Source organism: Natator depressus, chromosome 2 (genome assembly GCF_965152275.1).
Source record: "Natator depressus isolate rNatDep1 chromosome 2, rNatDep2.hap1, whole genome shotgun sequence".
Lineage (NCBI taxonomy): Eukaryota > Metazoa > Chordata > Testudines > Cheloniidae > Natator > Natator depressus.
Window position 1 is genome coordinate 62933357 of NC_134235.1, and position 12970 is coordinate 62946326.

The following is a 12970-nucleotide window of genomic DNA, read 5'->3' on the forward strand; positions in this document are numbered from 1 at the left end:
TTTTGTTTTAAACCTGCTGCCTATTAATTTCATTTGGTGACCCGTAGTTCTTGTGTTATGTGTTGATGCCACACTTCAGTGCAAACTTCTAGTATAGAATCAGGACGTTGTGCATGCTCTCTGAACGGCCATTTAGTGCTACCCTCCCCGATTCCTGTCTGAAGAGACAGGCAAGAATCTTTGTTCTTCAGTCCATTTGTTTAGTTCTTCTGTTCAGGGAGAGAACTTCTGAGATCAGAGCTACATTCAGTCTGCTGAAGACAGGTAGAGCAAGAAGAATTCTAATCAAACCTATGACTATGGGGCTGTGTGTGTCTGTAGAGCTACAGATTGGGAGCTGGCACTGAACATTACACATGCTTGTATTTTATCTTGTTTTTTGTCAACTTATGATAAACTCTAACAGATTTTTTTTTTCCTGTAATCATTCTGCAAATCTGAATTTTCTCATGGTGTATATAAATAGGACAATACTCTGAATATTGCTTTCATGGCCGTCTCATTCTTGCTGCATAGCTGGTAGCAAGATACATGTGTTGCTCTTTGATACATCTCCACTTTTACAGAACTTGATATGATTGGGGATTCTGCCAGTTCTGTGACACTGTTTCTATAATAAACTCACCTTCCAATGTGCATAAAACATAAATACGGTCTCCTTTAAATATGTTATAAAAGGTCACAGATCAGTTACTATTTTTCCCCTCTAAATACCAGTTTTGAAATATAATTTTACTGTTACAACAATATGTTCTGGAGGATGGGGAAAATAATGGGTGGTTTTAAGTAGTTCTGTTGCAGATTAATACACAAACTTTAGGAATTAAAAAAATAAAACTGGTCAAGCCATTCCATAGTATGATTTAATTCCAGTTCACATTTTAGGAAAGAAATAGATAGTAGCCAAGGGACTTGGTTCTGTTAATAATCTTGTATAAATAGATAATAATCTGTATAGTACCATATATATTCATAGGGCTCTAAAGACAAGTAAAAGACATGACCCTGCCCTGAGAAACGTGCCGTCTAAAATTAAGTTTGTGAAGCTAATGAAGAAACACGTATATTAATAAGGCTACTTCATCTGCTTGTGTGTAACTATCCAAGTACTTGCATGGTGTGACTATTTTACTATGTATCTTGTGTGACTTTGATTAGATTTTTTTTTCTTTTTGTCAAAGGATATCTTTTGTGGTGCATATATCTGTGGGAGTACAAAATTAAGAGATTGTTTCCATGCTAATTTAATACAGTATTAATAATGAGAAGATCTTTACTGCATAATATTTAATGCTAATAAACCATAATTTTTTCTGCTCTTTAACTGGCCTTTAAAGTAGGAGAGAAACCACTGTGCTTTAAAATCCTTGACATTCAGACCTCCTACTGGCAGCACCAAAGGTGACATCCACTTCCAATAATACTGTAGCTGCCAGCAGGAGGTTTAAAATTTGTTTTAGTTAACTTAATTATAAATATAATTTACATTTTCTAAATAGCGAAAAGTGATTCTCACCAATGTGTTTTCAAGAGGAGCAAAAGGAATGTAGGTTTTTATTGCAGGAGTGTGATAAGTAGATGATTTTAATATACCATGTGCTACAATATTTATGTACACTGGAACAGGAGGAGACTGCAGTATCCATCTTAAATTTCTTTTGTATTGATTTTGGACCCTATTCCTCTTCCTGTTGAAGTTATTGACTTCACAGGGAGTAAGGTTGGGTGTTTGGCTAGTACCCTTCACGCATTTGAAGCAGTAGTTTGTGGGTGGGCAGACAACCTTTATCTTTCTGCCCAAACAAAATAGTTTTTCGCAGTTCAGTTTTAGGCCCTTATTTTCAGGCTGAATTGATTTAAGTTTTTGGGGATCTTTGAAAGATGCATGGTATGTTTTATAAAAAAAACATTGGAGATGGCCTATAACTACTGCATGAAGCATTGGTGTAAATGAGGGCAGAATTTTGGTCCTCAAAACTATTTTTGAAACTTTAAGCAAATATAAGGTTCCTGCATTATTTTGGGCTGGAGTAAATAAATGCGTGGCTAATTTAAATCTATATTGGATTTCTCTATATTTGTTATAATCTTTTTAAAAAAAAAAATAGTGCAAAGCAGCATTATGTTTTTAAGTTGCCAAATCATGCATAAACAAAGTAATCAAGAATAGAGAATATTAGCTCTTTTAATCCTGCTATTCTTTCTTTGCTATGTTATGCACCCTTTTAAAAAGAAGTTAGCTTTCAAGTTTGCTAAATTAATTTCTTGTATGTCCACTGGTGTAGCCATTTGATTAACTTTCTCATTCCAAATGATAGAGACAACTACCAAGAGTTCTTGTACCCTTTTTTCCTTACTTGCTAGTTCCTCCTGTTGACTGAACTGACACCTCAATCTTGTCTACTGCCTCTGCTTAGAAAAAGGGAGCTTCCTCGTCTGCTTCTCTGAGAGCATATGTTTTGGATTCTTTTTTTAACCTCTTCCCTCACTTTCATCCTAACTGAAAGGAAATTGACCTCCTAAGTAGAAGTGAGGGCATTTTGGGGAATTCCCTTAGCAGTAGAGGTCTGCCCAAGTGCTTCTTCCTGCTGCAGTTATTAGTGGCTTCAGTGGGACCACAAAGAGGCATATCTTGTGCTCAGCAATGCCTAGTGCAGAAGAGACCTTGAGGCCACTTCTGTTTTCTAGGCTTATTGGGAACTATTTAGGAAAAATTCTACAAGATCCAGTTTTTAATAGACCAGCTCCTAAACCCACAGCCATGTGTCCGCAGCCTAATTTCTGTAACTGATTGATAAAGTGGTCTTGTATGTGGATAAGACTCCTTGGAAAATGTTACATTTCCAACCTTTTTCCAGAATTTTTTCATTAGAAGCTGGAATTTCCAGGCTCTGGAAGTGTTTTACGCACTTCCTCAGTAACACATTCCCTTTATGGATAGAAATCCAAATGCAACGTTCTCATCATCTGTCTGAATCATGAAGAACACCATTTGGAGTGTGGAATCAAGATAGACTTATTTCTGGGTCATTGCAAGTAGACATTCCTGAAAGGTTGCAGCATGATCAATTTTATGGAATTTTGGTGTAGGAAACTCCGTCAATATACTGCTCCTCTGGATTCCTCAACATTGTCTTTTCACATAAAAAGAGGAAACAACTGTGGTCCCATAATCACCAGAATGGGGTGAACAGCGTACTCCCTAAATCTGTAAGCCAGCAAACTTCTTCTCGATCACAACCATTTATGTTCAGTGCAAAATACCTGCAAGCAGCAGGAAAAAGGGAGCACCATCAGAAAAATCTCTGGTCAGGTAACATCCACATGGTACTATGCAGAAACAGAATTATTTGCAGCGTTCAGCTTGGTAGGGCAGTCCTAAGATTCGCTCTTAATATTTCATCTTCAAAGATGGAAGACTAGCATGCTCTTATTCTGTGGGAGAAGTATTTGTGGGAGCAGAGATGCATTTCCTTATTTCTCTTGATAATAAATATACCCCCCTCAAAAAAAATCAGTCATGACACAGAAGCAGTTGTACTATACTTATCACATTCTACAGTCTGTGAAAACCCTGGTTCCCTAGATTGCTATTGATTTTAAATAGCGCTATCTGGTTTCTTCTGGGCTTAAGGACCTATTTAATTAAGGACCATTGACTGAGCCTGGTCTACCTGAGAACAAATCTACAATAGCTATTTCTGATATTTAGTTTTACTTCTAGATAAAATCTAGAAGAACTTGTATCACTTGTGCCTATGCAAGTATATGGACAGCTTGGCTTTTTGCAAAGGCATCTATTCCCTTTTTTGGTCTAAGACAGACACATTAGGATTTCTCTTGGGTGGTTTTAATATATGCAATGTATATTAGCTTGGGTTTTGGATTTTTTTTTTGTAAAGACTAAAAAAACTAGGTCATAGTTTTCTGAGAAGTTATTTTTGGTAGTCTTTTTCAAGTTCACCACTAATTGCCTGTTAATTGTCTGGTTATCTGTTGTATTCTTCCTGTATTGTTGGAACATATTGATTGCTGGCTACTTTCTAGATGTATAGAGCCAGAGCAGTGGTTTCTATATACAAAAAATGTAAAATCATTGTTTGTATTATAGCTCCCAGAGACCCCACTTAGATCAAGCTCCTGTTGTGCATGGTACTGTGCAAACATAGTACCGGTAAGTCTTCACCTCGAGAGTTTACAATCTGTACATTTGTAATTTTGATTTCTTTTAGTAGCTCTCCACTGCTCTGGTTAGCCCCAGCTCATACTGCTTTTGTTTTAAAATGAAGGAATATACTTTTTTGACATAATACAGCTACAGAGTGAAAAAGCATCTACGCTTATTTCTGTTGCCTGCGGATCGGATCATGTCTTGTGTTGTATATATCCTCAGCATGCCAGCAAGGGGAATTGACAAGCAAGTGTTTAAAAAAAAAAAAAAAAAAAAAAACTATGGTTATGATGCTATAGAAAAGTCTGAGGTAGAAAGGATAGAAAACAAGAACAAGCACAACTCTTGATACCTACCTCCATATATAAGCTGGAATGGGCAGAATAACTCCAGAGACACTTGATCCAGGCCAGTGGATACTGACTATGAGCACATTTTGCCCTTTAATTGTGACAAACTTTTCTTTAAAATACACAGTTGTTAAACCAAACATTGTTCTCGGATGTTGTCATAGAGATTTAATAATTGTGAGCTCTAAAGTTTGATAGCCTTAAATTGGATTTGATGATTCTAAGCAGGGATACTTAGTTTCTTCTTTGACTGCTAATTCATGTCGATTCCATGTTAGGAGTGTGCATGCCCACGTGCACAGCTGCCGGAGATTTTTCCCCAGTAGTATCCATAGTGCCCCCTGGGATCCCACACTCATGCATCATTATAAGGGACAGTACCAGCCCCATGCCCCCTCAGTTCCTTCTTTCTGCATGTGACAGTTGTTTGAATGTCTTTCTCTCTTGCACTTCCAAGTGTTCCTAGTGGTTTTTGGTCTCCATTTCTTGCGTATAGTTACCTATTAGTTCTTAGTTGTTAGATTAGTTAGTATAGGTAGTGGTCTCATCATGTCCCAGGGCGCTCCCCCGTACTGAAGAAGGATAAGAAAGCAGTGGTGGATGAGCCAGGACCCGTGCCACGCCACTTGCCGTCTTCTGAGTTGCATGCAGGAGCATCTCCAGGGCTCCGAGCCCAGTGAGGAACCGCCGCCAAAACCTGGGAGCAGTTGGGACTTGCACTTGAGAGCCACTTTGACACCAGAGGCATTTCAGGCTTCAAGGGACCTCCCCGTGCCGCCCACATTGCAAGGCTAACCTTCGACCTCGGAGTCAGTGAAGGCGGCTTCCTCCAGAGGGAAACCCCTCATGGGCCTGCCGCAGTGGTCTGTCGCTGGCTCCTCGATCCCAGACTCCTCAGCATTCTCTGTCTCAGTATTGATTCCGGTCTTCACGGTATCAGTCTCCGGAGTCACGATGCCAGTCTCCTTTCCTCCAGCGTCAATCCCCATCATAGCTGGCGGGGGGAAGCACTGACATCCCTGCCCGTGGTCTCTGAGGGAGAATTCCTTCTCAGAGTTGGAAGGGGAATCCATCCCCTGGCCACCGAAACACCATTTGGCCTGTACACTGGGTTTCGGGACTGTTCCTGCAGTGGGTGCCTGGCCATCAGGGGAGTAGCCAACACACTGGCCATATTGGAACCCCTGGGGGTTCTGCCTGATGCTAGGAATCCCACTCCCATCAGTCATCCACATCTGAGAAGCAAGTCCCAGCGCCACCTGTGCAGTTGCAGTTGCCTGACTCGAACTCCAATGCCGGTACTGAGGCTCCAGCAACGGCTCCAGAGCCATCTACCCCAGTTACAGAGGAGGTTCGAGCCCCTCCCACAGCATTAGCATTCTCTTCATCATCATCCCCAGATGAGGTGGTGGCTGGTCCTGCCCAACTATTACCATTGGATAACTTTCAGGTTCACCACGAGCTCCTTAAATGGGTCATCTCGAATTTGGATCTAGAAGTGGAGCTGAAGGAGCCCAGAGACAGTCTCTTGGATATTCTGGGCTGCAGCAGCCCCCTCTAAGTTTGCGTTGCCAGTCCATGAAGGGGTGCTGAAACTAGTCAAAGGACTCTGGCAGACCCCATCATCTCTGCTCCCAATATTGAAAAGGGCAGAGAAAAAATATTATGTCCTGACCCAGGGTTATGAATATATGTACCCATCGCCTGGATCCCCACTGGCATCCACTGTAAATAAGTGGGAGACACAGGGTCAGGCGAGAACTACACCTAAAAGTATGGACACAAGAATGCTGGACTTGTTTGGAAGAAAAATGTATTCCACTGCCAGACTCCAAATCAGGATCTCCAACCACCAGGCATTGCTGGGGAGATATAGATATAATACCTGGGACTCTGTGATGAAATTTAAAGAGTCCTTGCCTCAGCATTCGAGGCAAGAATTCCTGGCCATCATGGTTGCCTTGGATGAGGCTGACTCGGCAGCCAGGTCAATGGCCTTGGCAGTGTCCATGCGGCATAGCTCATGGCTGAAGTGCTCTGTCTTTTCTCCAGAAGTGCAGCAGTCGGTCTAAGACCTCCCCATTGAGGGTAATGTCCTGTTCTCTGAGCTGACGGATGCCGATCTGTATGGGCTGAAAGACTCAAGGGTCATTCTGCGATCTTTGGGCCTATACATGTCCCTGGCCTACAGAAAAGGCTTCCGGCCGCAACCACTTCACAAGTTCTCAGGACCTCCAGGCACAAGCCCTTCAAGAAGAAAGGAAAGGGCTATAAACGCAGACAGCCTGCACCTTCCACCTCGGCCTACCCAGCTAGCCCTAGACAGGCCTTTTTTGAGGGCGCTCCTGAGGGCAGCATACCAGACTTAGCACAGGATCCACCCCCCCGCCCTTTTGTTTTTGACCATCTATTTCCGTTCCATACTTCATGGTCCCAAATAACTTCGGACCACTTGGTGTTCTCCACTTTGACACTCTGATACATTCTGCAGTTTTCATCCATCCCGCCCTCTCATCCCCAAGTCCTGTCCCTCTTCAGGCACCCTTCTCACAAGCATCTCGTCCAGGAGATAGACTCTCCTGTGTGTGTGTGGGGCACGGGGGGGGGGGGGGTTATTCCCAATATTTCCTGATCCCAAAGCCCAGAGGAGACCTCAGGCCCATCCTAGAGTGACCACCTTCTCCTCAACGAACATCTCAAGAAGTTGAAGTTCTCCATAGTCTCCCTGTCCTCCCATCGTTTCCTCCCTGGATCTGGGAGATTGATATGCCACCCTGACTGTAAAAGATGCCTATTTCCATATCGCCATCTTCTGTGGACGCAGGAGGTTCCTTCAATTCATGGTGGGCCAGCGCCACTACCAATTTACTGCACTCGCCTTCGGACTTTCATCAGCCCCAAGGATTTTTACAAAGTGTATGGCGGTAGTTGCGGTTCACTTGAGACATCGAGGCATACAGATCTATCCATACCTTGACGACTGGTTAATCAAGGGCCAGTCGCGAGTTCAGGTTCAACACAGCTTCAGTATAGTAAGGATCACTTGGCTACGGCTGGGTCTGCTGATAAACAAGCAGATATCCACTTTGATCCCAGCACAGAGGATAGATTTTTATAGGAGCAATGATCAACTTCAGTCAGGCCAGAGCCTGCCTGCCAGAAGTCCAGTTCCCCCATGTCAGATTCCACCCACTCATGACCCCTCAGTTATGTTTTGAGATTGCTGGGTCACATGGCAGCGTGCACGGTATGCACGGCTGCACCTCAGACTTCTACTCCTCCAGCAAATGCCACCTGGAATTATTCCTCACAATCCCGCCTGCCGTTCTCTCATCGTTGACTTGGTGGGCAGATCCGCGATCAGTAATGACCGTTTGCCACTCTATGCCCGTCAGTGACATTGATCTCAGACGCGTCAGACCTGGGTTGGGGAGCCCACCTTGGCAGTTGCAGTACCCAAGATCTCCGGTCACAGGAGGAACTCTCCCTCATCATGCATGTCAGGAAACTGAGGGAGATTTGCTTGGCTTGCCAGGTGTTTCTTCCTTACCTCTTGGGCAAGGTGGCGCTGATCCTGATGGACAGTATGGCCTTGATCTATAATAAAAAAGGAGGGGCTCCTTCCTCAGCCCTGTGCCAGGAGGCGTTACGGTTGTGGGACTTCTTCATCCACCATGTTCACCTCAAGACAGTGCACCTTCCAGGGGACTGGAATACGCTGGCAGATTTCCTTAGCGGGTCCTTTTTCCTCTTGCCACCAGTGGTCCCTCAACCCTGAGGTAGTCAGTGCCATCTTCCAGAAGTGGGGCACTTCCCAAATGGACCTGTTCGCCACCAGGAAAAACACACAAGGCTAGCAGCTCTGCTCAATATGAGGGCTCAGTAAGCGCTCCCTGTCCAATGCCTTTCTGCTCTCATAGTCTGTGGGGGTCTGCTGTACGCCTTTCCTTTGATACAGTTGATTCACAAGGGCCTCTTAAAGATCAAGAGACAAGGCAAGGATAATCCTAATCACCCGCAGCATTAGTTTGGCATACTTCTGGAACTGTTGGTAGTAGCTGGAATAGAGCTCACGATGCACCCAGACTTGATCTCCCAAAACCAAGGCTGCTTATTCCATCTGAACCTCGCATCCCTGCACCTGGCAGCCTGACTGCTGTGTGGCTGAACTCGGAGGAACAAGCCTGATTGGAGCAGTTCCAGCAAGTTTTATTAGGTAGCGGAAAACCCTCCACCAGAGCGACCTTCTGGGCCAAGTGGAAGCACTTGTAGATTCATACTAATGTCAGAAGGGACCATTATGATCATCTAGTCTGACCTCCTGCACAATGCAGGTCACAGAATCTCACCCATCCACTCCTGAAAAACCTCACCTATGTCTGAGCTATTGAAGTCCTCAAATCGTGGTTTAAAGACTTCAAGGAGCAGAGAATCCTCCAGCAAGTGACCCATGCCCCATGCTACAGAGGAAAGCGAAAAACCTCTAGGGCCTCTTCCAATCTGCCCTGGAGGAAAATTTCTTCCCGACCCCAAATATGGCAATCAGCTAAACCCTGAGCATACGGGCAAGATTCACCAGCCAGATACACAGGAAAGAATTTTCTGTAGTAACTCAGATCCCACCCCATCTAACAGCCCATCACAGGCCATTAGGCCTATTTACCATGAATATTTAAAGATCAATTAATTACCAAATCCATGTTATCCCATCATACCATCTCCTCCATAAACTTATCAAGTTTAATCTTAAACCAGATAGATCTTTTGCCTCCACTGCTTCCCTTGGAAAGATACTCCAAAACTTCACTCCTCTGATGGTTAGAAACCTTTGTCTAATTTCAAGTCTAAACTTTCTGGTGGCCAGTTTATATTCATTTGTTCTTGTGTCCACATTGGTACTGAGCTTAAATAGTTCCTCTTCCTCTCTGGTATTTATCCCTCTGATATATTTTTAGAGAGCAATCATATCTCCCCTCAACCTTCTTTTAGTTAGGCTAAACAAGCCAAGCTCCTTGAGTCTCCTTTCATAAGACAAGCTTTCCATTCCTCGGATCATCCTAGTAGCCCTTCTCTGTACCTGTTCCAGTTTGAATTCATCCTTCTTAAACATGGGAGACCAGAACTGCACACAGTATTCCAGGTGAGGTCTCACCAGTGCCTTGTATAACGGTACTAAAACCTCTTTATCCCTACTGGAAATACCTCTCGTGATGCATCCCAAGACCGCATTAGCTTTTTTCACAGCCATATCACATTGGTGGCTCATAGTCATCCTATGATCAACCAATACTCCAAGGTCCTTCTCCTCCTCCATTACTTCTAATTGATGCGTCCCCAGCTTATAACTAAAATTCTTATTAATCCCTAAATGCATAACCTTACACTTCTCACTATTAAATTTCATCCTATTACTATTACTCCAGTTTACAAGGTCATCCTCCTGTAGGATATCCCGGTCCTTCTCTAAATTGGCAATACCTCCCAGCTTTGTATCATCCGCAAACTTTATTAGAACACTCCCACTTTTTGTGCCGAGGTCAGTAATAAAAAGATTGGTCCCAAAACTGATCCTTGAGGAACTCCACTGGTAACCTCCCTCCAGCCTGACAGTTCACCTTTCAGTAGGACCCATTGTAGTCTCCCCTTTAACCAATTCCTTATCCACCTTTCAGTGTTCATATTGATCCCCATCTTTTCCAATTAACTAATAATTCCCCATGTGGCACGGTATCAAACGCCTTACTGAAATCTAGGTAAATTTGATCCACTGCGTTTCCTTTGTCTAAAAAATTTGTTACTTTCTCAAAGAAGGAGATCAGGTTGGTTTGGCACGATCTATTGTAAAACCATGTTGTATTTTGTCCCATTTACCATTAACCTCAATGTCCTTAACTACTTTCTCCTTCAAAATTTTTTCCAAGACCTTGCATACTACAGATGTCAAACTAACAGGTCTGTAGTTACCCGGATTACTTTTTTTCCCTTTCTTAAAAATAGGAACTATGTTAGCAATTCTCCAATCATACAGTACAACTCCTGACGTTACAGATTCATTAAAAATTCTTGCTAATGGGCTTGCAATTTCGGGTGCCAGTTCCTTTAATATTCTTGGATGAAGATTATCTGGGCCCCCCGATTTAGTCCCATTAAGCTGTTTGAGTTTCACTTCTACCTCAGGTATGGTAATATCTACCTCCATATCCTCATTCCCATTTGTCATGCTACCATTATCCCTAAGATCCTCTTTAGCCTTATTAAAGACTGAGGCAAAGTATTTGTTTAGATATTGGGCCATGCCTAGGTTATCCTTAACCTCCACTCCATCCTCAGGGTTTAGCGGTCCCACTTCTTCTTTCTTTGTTTTCTTCTTATTTATATGGCTATAGAACCTTTTACTATTGGTTTTAATTCCCTTTGCAAGGTTCAACTCTACTTGACTTTTAGCCTGTCTCACTTTATCCCTACGTGTTCTGACCTCAATAAGGTAGCTTTCCTTGCTGATCCCTCCCATCTTCCACTCCCTGTATGCTTTCTGTTTTTTCTTAATCACCTCTCTGAGATGCTTGTTCATCCAACTTGGTCTACAACTCCTGCCTATGAATTTTTTCCCCTTTCTTGGGATGCAGGCTTCCGAAAGCTTCTGCAGCTTTGATTTAAAGCAGGCCTCCTCTACCTTTAGATCCATAAGTTCTTCAGTCCAATCCACTTCCCTAACTAATTTCCTTAATTTTTTAAAGTCAGCCCTTTTCAAATCAAAAACCCTAGCTGCAGATTTATTTTTGTTAATCCTTTCATTCAATTTGAACTGAATAAGCTCATGATCACTTGAGCCAAGATTATCCCCTACAACCATTTCTTCTATGAGGTCCTCCCTACTCACCAAAACCAAATCTAAAATGGCATCCCCTCTAGTCGGTTCAGCAACTACTTGATGAAGGAATCCATCAGCTATCGCATCTAGGAAAATCTGAGCCCTATTATTATTACTAGCACTCATCCTCCAGTCTATATCTGGGAAGTTAGTCTCCCATGATCACACAGTTTCCATTAGTATTTACTTTATTAAAAACATTAAAAAGGGCTCTTTCCATATCCAAATTAGATCCCAACGGTCTATAGCACACCCCAAGCACTATCCCAGGGAGGCTCTAATAGTTTTCTTCCCCAATGTAGTTTTTGCCCAGATGGACTGTCTTATCCATTCCGTCGCTTCTTATTTCCTTACATTCTACCTCATCATTGATATACAATGCTATTCCACCACCTTTACCTTTATTTCGGTCTTTCCTAAACAGCACGTACCCTTCAATACCTGTAGTCCAGTGATGACTACTATTCCACCATGTTTCTGTTATCCCTATAATACCTGGTTTCACTTCATCTGTTGGGCTGCTGATCAGAGTCTTGCCCTGATATAGACCTCTCTGTAGACCATCTTGGACTACCTGCTCCTCCTGAATCACCATGGTCTGGCTCTATCCTTGGTCAGGGTCTACTTTGGTGGCCATTTCAACCTTCCATCCTCCAGTCCAGGGCAGGTCAGTATTCTCTTATGAGATGACAGTCTGGTTCCTCAAGGGCTTAGAGAAACTATATCTGCAGGTCCACGTCCCAGTCCCCCCCGTGGGACCTAAATCTGGTTCTGTCCAGGCTCACACGGCTCCACTTTGAGCCATTGGCTTCTTGTTCGCTGCTGCTCTCCTGGAACGTTGCCTTCCTAGTGGCAATTATGTCAGCTAGAAGGGTCTCTGAAATCGGAGCCCTGACTTCAGAACCCCCTTACACAATGCTCTTCAAATACAAGGTCCAGCTGCACCCCCATTTGGCCTTCTTGCCAAAGGTGGTGTCACCGTTCCACTACAGCCAGGACATTTTCTGCCTGCCTTATTCCCGAAGCCCCACAGTTTGGATGAGGAACATGGTCTGCATGTGTTAGGCGTGCCCTGGCCTTCTACATTGAAAGGACTAGACCCTTTCTCAAGTCAGCGCAGCTATTTGTGGCAGGGGTGGACAGGATAAAAAGTCTGCCCATGACATCCCAGAGAATCTGGTCCTGGATAACTGCCTGCATCAGGTTTTGCTATGAGTAGGCAAAGCTTCCGCTGCCGACCATCTTGACGGCCTATTCAGTCAGAGTTCAGGATTTGTCAGCGGTCTTCCTCGCACAAGTTCTGATCCCAGACATCTCCAGAGCTGTGACATGGTCATCTGTTCATACCTTTGCTTCCCACTATGCTATCACCCAGCAGACCTGGGACGACGCACACTTTGGGAAAGCAGTGTTACAATCAGCATGCCTGTGAACTCCAAGACCACCTTCAGGGATACTGCTTGTGAGTCGCCTAACGTGGAATCAACATGAGCAAACGCTCAAAGAAGAAAAAAATGGTTACATACCGTTTGTATGTGTTGTTTTTTGAGTTGTGTTGCTCGTGTCCGTTCCATGACA

General features: G+C 43.5%; 1 protein-coding gene across 12 annotated transcripts in view; it reads left to right on the forward strand.

Annotated features, from left to right (window-relative positions):
- The window catches only part of ASPH (aspartate beta-hydroxylase), a 190038-nt gene that overhangs the window by 42410 nt on the left and 134658 nt on the right, over positions 1 to 12970 (forward strand). The window lies entirely within an intron of this gene.